Raw genomic sequence first — 13,508 nt, 5'->3', positions numbered from 1 at the left:
CTTTGTCTAAACGTACTTTTACTCGTAACCGAACCAGTCGTGGACAATTTCTGGAATCGAGGCGTTTTTTTCTCTACACAGGCGGGACCATTGTAGTAGAAAGTAGTTTATCGCGAAGCAGGAACGCGAACACGACAAAAGAGGCCCATCAACACGCGTCGAATTGAGCTCACGCGCGCGCCAGCCTACTTTTCATCCAACTAAAACGCCACTCTCGCCTCCTCGCGCGAACTGTGTCAACCCGTGGCAATTAGCGTCTCCTTGCGCTGGTCTGCGAAGAAGTAGCCAAATTTCGAGGCCGGTTGCTCCCGAACAAAGCCACGCAACACAGTTGCGACGGATACTCGTCAGTAAAGCACATACTGAATCTTCTGTTACGAGGACCGTGTACTTTTCCCGTAATAGCCGCTACTGTGTGTAGAGAGCCGGTGACGACTACGGAACAGCGAAACCAGGCTGAAACCACTTTCAAGATCTATACGTCGAAAGCGACGGTTTGGAAATCGCGAAACTCGTTTCAGAGGACTACGTTTTACGCGTGGATAGGCGAGGACTTTGACCGTAAAACGCAGCTGAAAGACGATTTTAGACAACTTTTAACGCGATTTTAATGTCGTTGATTTCATTAGATCGCAGGATGCAATAATAGATACAGGCGAGTGTGAAGTTACTTCTTGTCGTAGCGCAACGACGTGGTCGTTAGTTAGACCGTCAATTAGATAAAAATGCAACGAAAGCAATTATTATTATCGGAAATCTTAATTACGATGAGTTTAAAGTCACATTGAAATTTCTATAATGAATCTATTATATTAATTTAATATCTACCTATAGATATCTATATCCGTAGTCTCCTTTCGATTCTAGCATTGCTTAAGACGCAACGATGGTGCAAGAATTGTGCACTTATTAAAAGATTTTATGTTGAAAGAAGAATAAATTCGAACGAAAGGATCTGATATTGATTCGTTTAGTCGAAGAAAACTAACACCCTGTTCAATATCTACCGAGCTTCTCTTTGTGTCCATCGTATTTTTACTACGTAGACGATATTTTCGTCCATCTAATGATCCCAATGTCCATCGATCCTACGGAAGGGTAAACTTTAAGAGCGTAGAACAAATACGGATATTCGAGGGCCAATGCCGAAACAGGATGACCGAGGGTAGAACGTACAGATTTTATGATTGTTCTCTAGAAAATTTCCGATCTTCCGTAAATTTCCGATCTTTGTAAACACTGTTAGAACTGGTTTCACGTTGAGGAAGTAGCCCGACAGTGGCAACTGTACATCCGCAGTTATCGAAGCAACACGTATTTCGTAGAATCGCCTTAAAACGCGTCGAATCGCGTTAAAAAGCGTTGTAAATGTGATTCATCGCGCTTTTCCCCTGAACGTTAAGAGAAGTGTTAAGAAAAGCGACTTTGCAGCGTGTTAACGCTTACGTTTATCGTTAATAAGTTAATCAACCCTTCGCGACTACACAACCACCGCTCCAATTTTAGCAGCTGCACGCATTCGCAGCTGCGTTCTCGCGTTACGTAACGCCGGTCATAACGCCGGTTAAAACGTTACAGGGCTCGCGTAACAAAACTTTCTCCTGCGATATCGGCGACTGTGAGGCGGGACTATTCCATCGGAGGCGCCTGAGGTGCGCGTGACGAAGAGCGGAGAGTCTTCGACCGAGTCAAGGTGGCTGGTCGACTATACGCTGACAATCGCGGCGGTGTTCCTTGGCTCGAGCTGGTTTTCTGCTTGCGAGTCGATGTACTGCGGTAAGCAGGTGCGCGTACCGTGAACCCCGATAATTGTGGTTCCCTCGCTAGCCTCGACCAGGTGTACGGGATGTTTCATTCTGAAACGCTTCTGCGCGACACCCCGGCCGCGCGATTAGCGGTAATGCACGCCGGCCTACTTTCACGGATTAGTGCGGCTTTGCTTATGGGCTGTACGTACGCGCGCGCGCGTTGGCGCTCGAAATTGCCTGAATTGTGAGATCCATTACCAGGCCGTTAAGGACTCACGGCAAGGTTTATGCCGCGCAATGGAGACGACGCTGGGTTTTGAGGGATGTTCGTTGGCATTAAGATGTACAAAGTCGTTCCGAGATCGCGCTACAAACGGATAGGATGCGATTTCTCGTGGAAAGATACGTTGAAACGTCTGCTCGATCGTAGTATCGTCGCGTTTCTCTATATTTCGACTTGCTGTAACGTCTTGGTGTAACATCCAATTGTTACTTAAATTAACGTCCGGTATACGTTAGGTACAGGATACGTTAGGTTTTACAGGAGAAATCGTGTCCTTTCTGGCTCTGTACCACGATCATGGAATCATCTGTACTTATAGCAGGATAATTCTCATTTGTAGGTAACGAATTCTTCGTTTAGTTTATCCGTCAGAAACGTATTTTGACGTTGTTTGATCCAACTTTCTACGAAGAATGAATATTACTATTATTCGGGATATGCTTGTAATGGTGATAGGAATGGTTCAGAAGTTACGTCGATCAATGTTATAAATTGGAAAGTAGGTTATACATTCTACATCTGTTGAAAGTATCTAAGAGGTATTTTAGTTGCTTTAAATCTTAATTAGGATAACGGTGATTTTAATATCTAGTAATTGACTGGTTCAGGAGATGAAATGAGGAACTTTGTAAATTAAGAAAGTAACGCACAATGATGATAATATCGTTTTTTGTACTTTAGTTTGGAATTTATGATTACTCGTGCTATGTTCTTACAGCGTATAGACTTATGGAAATAATTCGTTTATTTTGCAAGAACTTAAGCATTAATTGCGTAGTCGAATAATAAAATTGAAAGATGTAGGAAAGCTTAATTAATTATCAAAGACTGTTATTCTTTACTAAATCCAACACGCATATGTAACTGCAATGTTTAACGAGTAGATCATTAGAAAACGACCATTCGAGAGGAAGTCTTTTGATTTTGTTACTACCTTTTAGTATAATTAGAGTGGCAGAAGTGTAAAATAAATATTTATTTTATTGGAACACAATCTAAAAGAATAAAAATAAAAAGATCGAAAAGTAAAGAAAGAATAAAAAAAATAAAAAAGTGAAATATAGATTTCAACTTAAAATTGCAGTTTTTGATTGGTCTCGTGTTAACCATATTCCCATCAGTTTGGTTTGAAACAACGTTGATTTTTTTCAAAATTGCCGGCATCAAGCAGCAATAGAAATTTTTTTTTTTACATATACACTTTTTCTGTGTTTGCTTTTATCAATCGACACACTTTGAGATTCGTCAATTTCATATTCACATTTGCACTCACGCATATGATCATTTCATTCCGCCTGAAACATTCACTCGTGGCAGCTTCGTTTCGCATAAATGTAAAAATATAGAAATGCTGAACTAAGATGTTTCGCCAAGAAAGAATAATATAGATCGTTATTAAAAAAACACGATAACCGTGCCGTGCCATAAGTTTCTACCACGGCCCGTTAAATAAGCATCGCGGGTGCAATAAAAGTTGGATAGAAGAAACCGCGTAGAACTTGCGAGAAAAGTTGGCGAAAGAATATGTAGGTACTTGCACACACTCGGTCTAGTCAAGGCAGGGTCCAAATGGCGTGTAAGAAAAATGGAACGCGCAGGCATGTCTGCACCCGTAATCTCCACAAGCGAATCAACGATATACAACATGCCCATTGAACGAGTCGTGACGAGGTTTTTAACATGGAAAGCAGACAGAATGGATCGTGGTACGATTGAAAAGTCAACGCTAATGTAACGCGACGATTGGATCGTCCACTGTGCTCTATTCAAGTTTAACCTTTCAAAAAATTGTGCCAAGAGTTAGAGCATCTTTTGAATAACGACGCGGGATCGGTCGATCGATAAATCAGTTGTTCTCGTGGCCTCGCGCGATAGATACACGCGATTTATCAGCGGCCTTCGCCATCGATCCATCGATCGCATGCTAAACGTTTGACAACTGAGTCACAGTGTTTCATAATTGGCTGCAATTTTCCACCGATTATCCATTGTGCTGCACCTTTTGTTCTTTCTCTTTCTCGCTCGGTCTTTGACCACGCGAAGGCTGTGATCTCATCTGCGGACGTTTCGTACGACCGATCGTAATCGAGGTTACGCAAGTGCTCTCTAGAATCGTTTAGATACGAATCTTGCTGGCCAAAATAGACGCGGCGAGAGAGTCCGAACGCATTCGTTTTAAACTCGATACGTTTCGCCAGCGGAAACTCTTCCTGTGCTTAATCACAGCATCCTCTAATTTCTTTGTATTTAAATTCTGCTTCAGCGTCGATCGGGAGAAAGATCTAACGTTTTAACAAAATCTTTCGCACAGAATCAAAGAGATTATCTGTGTATCAGTGCGTTGGTAATCTTGTTAACTAAATATTCGTTATATCAAACTGATATTCGTCGTATTATTATTATGAACGCGTTTGTAATTATATTGTACTATGGAAGAACTGTATTTAATTGAATGAAATTAAATCGTCGAGAATGAAATTTCTAAAAACGATTTCTACAGGAAGTAATGTAATCCTAGTCGATAGCCTTAAATCGACAAAAGTCGAGATAGTTTTAAAAATTTTCGGAATATACGAAGCAATCGGGAAACAGACGAGAGATTACGATGAGAAATGATTCGACAAAAACCAATTTATTATTCTATTTCTCAAACGGATTTCGTACCATCTATTGGAATGTACCGCCAGGCGTAGTAATTTTAATTATTCAGGTCAGAGATACGTGGAACGCGCGTCACGCGTATTTAAATAAATCCTCTGGAGAAGTAGAGGAACTTGCAACATGTTGATCGATTAATATAAACAAAAAGGAGAGACCAGAGATGATCTCTGCGTTTCATGGCACGCTGAATCGAGGAATTCTCACACGATGAGATTAGCTTCGCGATTATATCTGCACAAGCCATTTTGTAAGAAGCACAGCACAAACTATGGTGTTGCAACGGAGCTACGATATTCCTATCCTTGAAATGCGTCTATTGACACGTTTCTTTGAGCGACGTGTACTCAACCGTGCCTGTGAATGACCTGTGAAGACGTTTTGTACAATCATTAACGCTAATTTTCATGAATCTGCATGGATTCCCAATTGCCAATTAATATACATTTTGTCGAAAGATATGGAATGTAAAAAATGTAACAAAGTATGGTTACATACATAATAAAATAGATCTGCTGATACTACTACGATGGATCGTTTAAATTTTCCAGTTTCTGCATTCTCAGACTGTCAGACGAAAATTGTCTAATTTTCGCGATTAAAGAAATCCAACAACCGAACAAAAGTTCCTCTCACTCGCTGAATACCACAACGGTACCCTACTTTGTTAATAATTCGTATATTTTTACGCATTACATGCATGCCGTGTATTTTTGCATCGGCGAGTTTCCTACAGATGCACAAAAAAGCCGTGTGGTTCGATCGTTAATCATAGAGGAAGGTAAAAGGAAGGAGAAACATTGCGACGAACGTAACATAAAACGTGGTGTCATAACAAAATGGAGTATTTTTATCGGAGGAAGATCGAGTCACTCGTTAACGTGAACTCGTACACCGCAAACGTAACAGCGGTTGCAACAAAAAAGCGAATCCTTCTGAGAATCGGAGTACTTGCGACACGTTACTTAACAATCTTAATCCAAAATAAATAGCGGAAGGTGATCTTTCTCCTTTTTACTGCACCGAACTTAAATGAATTCACACGATAGAAACGTGGCAACGGTTGCGTACTCCGATTCGCTAGAAGGCATTGCACGAAATATGGTGTTGAAAGGGATTAAATATTCTTATCTGTAGAACGTCGGAGCACGAGGCACGTAAAAAGTGCAAGTGAAATCAGGATCAAGACATCCGCAGTAGGACGTTACGGAAGGTTTTTCCTTTAAATGTACGGTTCTTGTATTATAACGCTATATATTGGAATACAAATTTTCACTGCTTTTGAGAACAGAAATTTTTCAATTTATGCGCTTTAAGAAATAATATTTAATTGCCAGGCTATTCGAAAATATTAATAAACGAAGGTAATGTATTTTAGGAAATCGATACTTTGGATTAATGAATAGACTTAATTGCTTGTTTAAACAGAGAATTTCGTTCCTGTCACTTCAATGATCATAATCAGTCAAGATCATAGAAGGTCGTAGGAAAAAAGAAGGCGGTTACATCAGACGAAAGCCTGGCCAGACACGTTCGAGTTGACGACTTGGGTCTCGCAAAAGTTTCAAAATTATTTCTTCTTCTACCTACGATTTTCTTCTATTACAGTTTGATTCCAATGACATTATTGTAGTATATCAGTTTGATTGTTATTGTCTATTTATACAACTTCATTAATAGGTACATAGTGATCTCTGCATGAAGTTACTTTACTCGTTTAAGTTGACGAATATCTCGAAAGTCACCAGCATGTGTTCTGATTTTCGTAAGATTTAAACAAAGGCGAAATTTTACACACGACGAGGCTCCGGATTAGAAAAGATATTTGTAAAACTGGTTGCACAGCGTGACTGGACCAGGCAATCAGCGGTTTAACATACAATGGATTCGCGTGCAATTGACTCAATCAGCGACTGTTCGCAACGCGAGCCCCGATAATTAAAAGTTAAAGCGGATGGAACGCGATTCGTGTTTCTCGTTTTTGGCTTGTCATCGAATGATTAACTCTTCCGTTTTACATTTTTTACGCTCATAACTTTCAAATTTTCCTTTCTAGACGACCGAACCTTACACCACTTGCGCTAATTTCTCTTATTTTCTTTTTAACAAACAATGGTTTATTATTCGTGTTAATCTCTCGGGCGAGATTTTCAGTTTCCCTCGAAGCAAAGATTCGTCATGAAAAATTGCATTCAAACAGTCTGTTTGTAATTTGATTACGAATAATCTTGATGATCGCAAATCGTATACGATACTCATGCTCACGCGTTAATTTCTTTTATTTGAAAATCCGAGAAATCTTGCACGTTTACAGGTTAATTGCCGTGGTACGACGTGCATTGGCAACGACATCGGCTTTCGATCGATACGAGCTGTTACGTGTGAAAATATTTCCACGGTAGTACGGAACTTGGTTGAACAAAAGTGTCTCGACGCGACGTGCGATGTGAAAGGGTATGTCGCGAAGTCGCTGGAAATATTGAAGAGGATGCGATTGAATGCTCTTTGTATCGTCTTCTTTCGCGGAGGGATTTATTTGTTTTGTTTGTTGCGATGGGGCTACTAGAGGCTTGTGATTCTTTCAAATGGTTCATTATTTTGTGCTGGATAAAGGCTGATGGTAATTATATTCGCAAAAGGCAGTTATTTGCGTTGAATACCGTTAAAGACAAGAAATTAGAAGTTAGAAGTTAGAAGAAGTTAGAATAAGAAATTTAGACGATATATAATCGTTGGTTGTTTTAAATAACTATTATCCGAGTTATTAAAATTAAAAAGAAAACAATCGTAAATAAATACAACAATTAAACGAAGAATTATAATCACACGTGGAGTAATTTAATCGATAAGTTAATCGCCTGATAAATAAAAGAGCCGGATCTTTTAAGAATTTATAGACCAGGTATAATGCAACCTATAATAAAAGTTCGGGAATTCTTTTCAATGTTCTTGCGCTGTTTCCATAAAAAGAATTAACGTTCCAGCTAATGTAATTGGAATATAATGGTTTTCACATTCTATTTTGCGATTACGTATTGTTCAGGTTCGTGTGATTAATTAGAATATTCTGCGATCGTAATATTCAGCTTCCACAATGACAGATACGTTGATCAGCGAACAATACTATAAAAGAATATCGTTGAAACTCGAAAGCGATCTAAAGTCGAAATTTATATTACAGTGACATTAATTCAACGAATTAATTTCTTTGTTATCTTTAATTGTTACGTTCTGATTGTTTTTAGATATCTCTCTCTCTCTCCCTGTTTTATATTTTATATATTACTAATTAGTATACATGTATGCCTTTTAAAACGTAATTTACAGAGTACATTCAATATATGTTTTTAAGCAAACTCGTTCTTTCCTCTTGCGTTATTTTTATTTTCACGTGTATACCTACTTTTTCATTTAAAACAAACAGACTTAATCGATACTCGTTTAAAATTTCTCTCGTGGCATTATTATTTCGCAATATTCATTTGTTAGATTTTTCAAAACGAGCGATGTTAACCTGGCATAAAGAATTTAATAAAACGCCAGTCCTTGATAATAAAGATCGACTAACCGGAAGGCAAATATTTCAGCCATTGGGTCAGTATCTTTAGGGGAATTTAAAATTTGATTTAAATTTTGAAGGAAATTTATCTATAGCGACTCCGTTCAAGAATCAAATCAAGTGTCGTATCTCTCACCTAATTTGAGTTAATGTAATGAATCATCTATAATACTTCGAGCCGGGAAAATTTCAGTAAAACAATAGCACACGCGCTATTTAAACACCACGCTATTTAAATGTAAATTGAAGCGCGAATTTTCAAATTTTTGAATGCAATTTGTCGAGTTTCTTCTCAAAGTTTCGAATTGAATATAAATTCAGTTTCAATTCCGGTTAAACAGCGCACCTTAGCGAAGAAGCGTATGATTTATATTAAATTTTATATTAAGACACATCTTTACATTTACAATTCTGCCAACGTCCGAGATTACAACGTTTGAAGTTACACACCGCGCAACCAACTGACTACTTAAATATTCTTCGCCAAAATTGAAAACAAATTTGTCGAGGATGAGTATACGCGATCGACGTTCCACGAACGTTCGTGATATTAATTTTTCACAGTCTATATATAAAATAAAAGCACCTTATATAATGGTCGAAGATACGTCACGGTGCCAAACGGAGGAAATTGCAAAATCTCGCGGAAGTTGTACTCGTGTACGATGACTAAGCATGGTGTCAAGGCCGAGATCCTTTCAAATAGTTTCGGCACTCGCAGAGAAAAGAAAAAGGAGGATACTATCGCGGAGAGCATCGGTCGGCGGAGTAACGATCCGCTGTTTGCTATTTTATGCTAATTTTCATGGACACAACGAGGTGGTATAACCTTGGTTTCTATTCACAAACCTGAGCGTCCAGGCAATTTCGGGTCTCTCGTTGTTCTCGTAAAATACGTCATGATTCACGAGCGATCACTCGAGATGTGAATGACGAAGGAGAAGAAGAAAAAGTCCGAACAAATTACGGCAGGTTTTTTCGTTGTCCTTTGTTCCTTTTTTTTTTTTTTTTTTTTTTTTTTAATACAACAGAGATTAGGGGGGTTTTGCGCGGTACCGTGAAAGATATCTTTATATAGAAGACGTCCTTGAAAAAGATGATACTCGTAAATCTGTCGACATTTTCGCAACCGGTGATTATTTCACTTCGCTACGGCTGTAATTATCTCGGATTTCTAATTAGAAAGATATAAATTTCAAAAATTGTTTGAAGTGTTACACCTGCAATTGTATCGTTGGTACTTGGCACGAAAAATGGAAATTATCTGTCAACGTAGATATACTTGAATAGGATTTTTAAATTCGTGTCTTGTCTTCCTTTGCAAAGAGGACGTAATTTTAGTATCAGCGATCAGAAGTATATTAATTGGATCAAATTAATTTCTATCTTTTTCCTTTTGTAATCTCCGATGAACTCGTAAAGGAATAGTTAAAAAAAAAATAAAGAAGGATTAAGAAAATTAATTAACAATAGAATTAATAGAACGAAATACCTCGATATTTTCGTCGTATCTCGTCGTATGTTCGACGAAGCTATTCATTTCAAACTATGTCGTGTAACATTTCTACCGTGTAATCTTTTGGTGTTTCGTTACGAGTCCAGTGAACGCAACGGTCGGGATTTCGTTGGATCTGCTCAAAGGTACTGTGGCTTAGCGAAGCTGTTTCCGAGTTGCTTCGAGGACAATGTTGGACAGGGAAATCGCGCAATCGAACGTTATCGAGAATGGATTTAGGGCGTACATGGCTTTACCAAGACTTGCTGGGACTGTTTCTGAACTATGTCGGATTATGTCGATTAATGGGAATGTAGCTTAATTGAGATTAAGACGTCAGCTAATGGAGGCATTGAGAGCTCCATCATTGAATAACTAAAGTACCTTAATTCTATTGTAGAGACAGAATTCGTCAGCACTGTCATTTACTTAAACGATCATTGTCCTCAATTATGTTTGTTATCGATATTACGATCCTTCTGGTTGGAAATAATAAACTTCCGAATAACGAGATACAAACGTTGGAAGCTACTATTTTATCCGGTCGTCTCGTGATAAATTAGACTTTTTACGATACAGCCATCGAGCGTTGCGCATCATATTCTTTGTGATTTATGTCGCAAGATCTAGAACGGAACGGATCGGAATAATACGCAAACTTCCAACTTGAGTTTTGAAATTTCGAAGCTTAACCGACTCATATAACCCTATCTTATCCTAAATCCTAATCTTTTCGTCAGCCAATTCAATCTTATTACCACAAAACCTCATTTTTCCTTGGAATATCATCTTCAACATTCAAGCTCGATATTCAACCTCCGCGAAACTTTTTATCCGCCATCGTTCGCTTCCGCGTGCCGTCGCAGTCGCATCCGACGTAATTCTCGCGATTCGTCATAATACGAAATCCATTCGATCCCGAAACATAGCACGCAGATCCCGACGAGTCTGATCGATCCCGTGCTTGTCTCTTTTCATTTCACGCGCTTTTACTTTTCAAGCACGAGATTCGAAACTGGAATCGATCTGCCGATTTCGACGCAGACGGCGCTAAAGTCGAACGCGCGCGAACTTCCTTGAAAATTTGATTTCCAGCTAGCAGAAACTTATCGAGGTTGCGATCGATCTTTCGCCAGCTAAAGAACGTCGTTTCTCATCCGTCTCTCTCCCCTGGTTTTTCGTTCTCCCACCGCCCTTTCCGTTTCCTCTTTCTTCCTCCGGTTTATCGTTTCCCAAGCTCGAGGCAATTCCTCGTCGTGCAGCCGAGACGTCGTTCCCGGGCCCAGGAATAGATTTGTGTATATTTCTCGAAATCGATTTGCCGCCGCTTCTGAATATTTCTCACGGATCCCCGAGCACTTTGCGAGCCACCTATTCCGCGTTTATTTCCTACCGCTTGCCTAGTCCGCGTCCCCATCCGCTGGAAAAATGCAAAACACTCGCGCGACCGACGTCGGAAAAATGAACGGTATCCTTCAGCAGCGTAACCAGAGGAACCGTTTACGCGACTAGAAATGCCGGCTATTCGTTTCGCAACGAGCTTAGGAGTTTCTTTGTTGATTCTGTGTGCACAGCACTGGATAAGATTATAAGGTGCCGTACATATTTGCACAGTTCCTGTATATGTATTTAACGAAAGCGTAAGTGTCAATTTTATACGCTCTACGTGTGGCACAGGATAGCAAACAAAAGTTCCAAAACCTAAGTTCATACGAGACGTAATACAAAGTATAGAGATAAAAGGTTGGCCTCGTTTTCATTCTTACGCTTTCTGTCAGTAGTTTCTGTCTGTATGCGAGAAGACACGCACAGTACACAGTAGACGAAAGTAAATGAAAGCATTAAAAATACTTGGTATATTTCTACGATATCGTATAAAAACGATAGAATTTTACATTCAGTTAATAATTTGCATCTCTCGAAAAAGTCGCGTATCATCGTTGTTCGATCCACATCGATTCGACTCTGTTTTTCAACGTGACAGAGAGTATATTACTTAGATAGGTAAACATATATATGTCGGAGATGTAGGGACATCGGGTCTTTCTTTTGGAAGATTTCCCGATACTTGGATTCGGGGTGACATAACTGGTCGCCGAACGTAGCCACGGTTACGGGATGAACGAAATGTTTTACAGAGGAGGTTCCAGTGTTAAGGGATACGCTGTATAAACAATCAAGTCTTGATCAGGAGCAATGCTGGTTTATGTGGAACTGCCTAGCTACGGCGCTTGGGAATTTGTTGATATTCCCGATCGATATGTATTTGATATATGTAACTGTATCTGTCTTTTATTTTGCAATCTCCTTGGAGAGTTTACTGTCATCGTCTTGGAGTTAGTCTGAAAGTAACCCAGCGTCTGAGTTAACGTGTCTGCGTGCTACAAAATGTATTCCATTGTACCAAGAGTTTACCCGTTGACCGTGGATTAGTAATTGAGCCCAGGAACATTGTCAATAGCTTTTGTTATACTTATTAATTATTTCACGCCTAAAATTTCTAACGAAATCCGACATTGTTGCTATAACTGTTACTATTATTATTTCTATTATTGTTTCTATTATTGTTGCTATTATTGTTTCCATTATTGTTTCTATTATTGTTTCTATTATTGTTTCTATTATTGTCTCTGTTATTGTTTCTATTATTGTTGCTATTATTCTTTCTATTATTGTTTCTATTTTTGTGTCTATTTTTGTTTCTATTTTTCTTTCAAATTTTTTAAAATATGAATTTTTAAATATTTCAAAATTTGAATTTTTGAATTTTTGAAAATTTGAATTTTTAAAAATTTGAAAATTTGAAAATTTGAATTTTTGAATTATTGAATTTTTGAAAATTTCAATTATTGAAAATTAGAATTTTTGAACATTTGAAGTTTTAAAAATTTGAAATTTTGAACATTGGAATTTTTAAATATTTAAAAATTTGAATTTTTGAAAATTTGAATTTTTGAAAATTTGAATTATTAAAAATTTGAAAATTTGAATTTTTAAAAATCTGAAAATTTGAATTTTTGAATTTTTGAATTATCGAATTTTTGAAAATTTGAATTTTTGAAAATTTGAAAATTCGAATTTTTAAAAATTTGAAAATTTGAAGTTTTAAAAATTTGAATTTTTGAACATTTGAATTCTTAAATATTTAAAAATTTGAATTTTTGAAAATTTGAATTTTTGAAAATTTGAATTTTTAAAAATTTGAATTTTTGAAAATTTGAATTTTTAAGAATATGAAAATTTGAATTTTCAAATTTTCAAATATTCAAATTTGAATTTTCGAATTAGAATCTTCAAATTTGAATTTTCAAATTTTCAAAAATTCAAATTTTCAAATTTAAATTTTCAAATTTTCAAATTTGAATTCTCAAATATCCAAATTTGAATTTTCAAATTTTCAAATTTGAATTTTCGAATTTGAATTTTCAAATTTTCAAAAATTCAAATTTGAATGTTCAAATTTGAATTTTCAAATTTTCAAACTTGAATTTTCAAATTTTCAAATTTGAATTTTCGAATTTGAATTTTCAATTTTTCAAAAATTCAAATTTTCAAATTTAAATTTTCAAATTTGAATTTTCAAATTTTCAAATTTGAATTTTCAAATTCAAATTTTCAAATTTGAATTTTCGAATTTGAATTTTCAAATTTTCAAATTTGAATTTTCGAATTTGAATTTTCAAATTTTCAAAAGTTCAAATTTTCAAATTTAAATTTTCAAATTTGAATTTTCAAATTTTCAAATGTTCAAAATTGCATTTTCAA

The 13,508-nt window shown here is 37.0% G+C and overlaps 1 long non-coding RNA gene across 1 annotated transcript in view; it reads right to left on the bottom strand.

Moving 5' to 3' along the window:
• Window positions 1–13,508, bottom strand: part of LOC110119340 — a 224,105-nt gene that overhangs the window by 98,331 nt on the left and 112,266 nt on the right. The gene's annotated exons all lie outside the window — the stretch shown is intronic.

This window comes from Bombus terrestris, chromosome 6 (assembly GCF_910591885.1).
Source record: "Bombus terrestris chromosome 6, iyBomTerr1.2, whole genome shotgun sequence".
Taxonomy (NCBI): Eukaryota; Metazoa; Arthropoda; class Insecta; order Hymenoptera; family Apidae; genus Bombus; species Bombus terrestris.
This window is presented reverse-complemented; position numbering and strand designations above follow the sequence as displayed.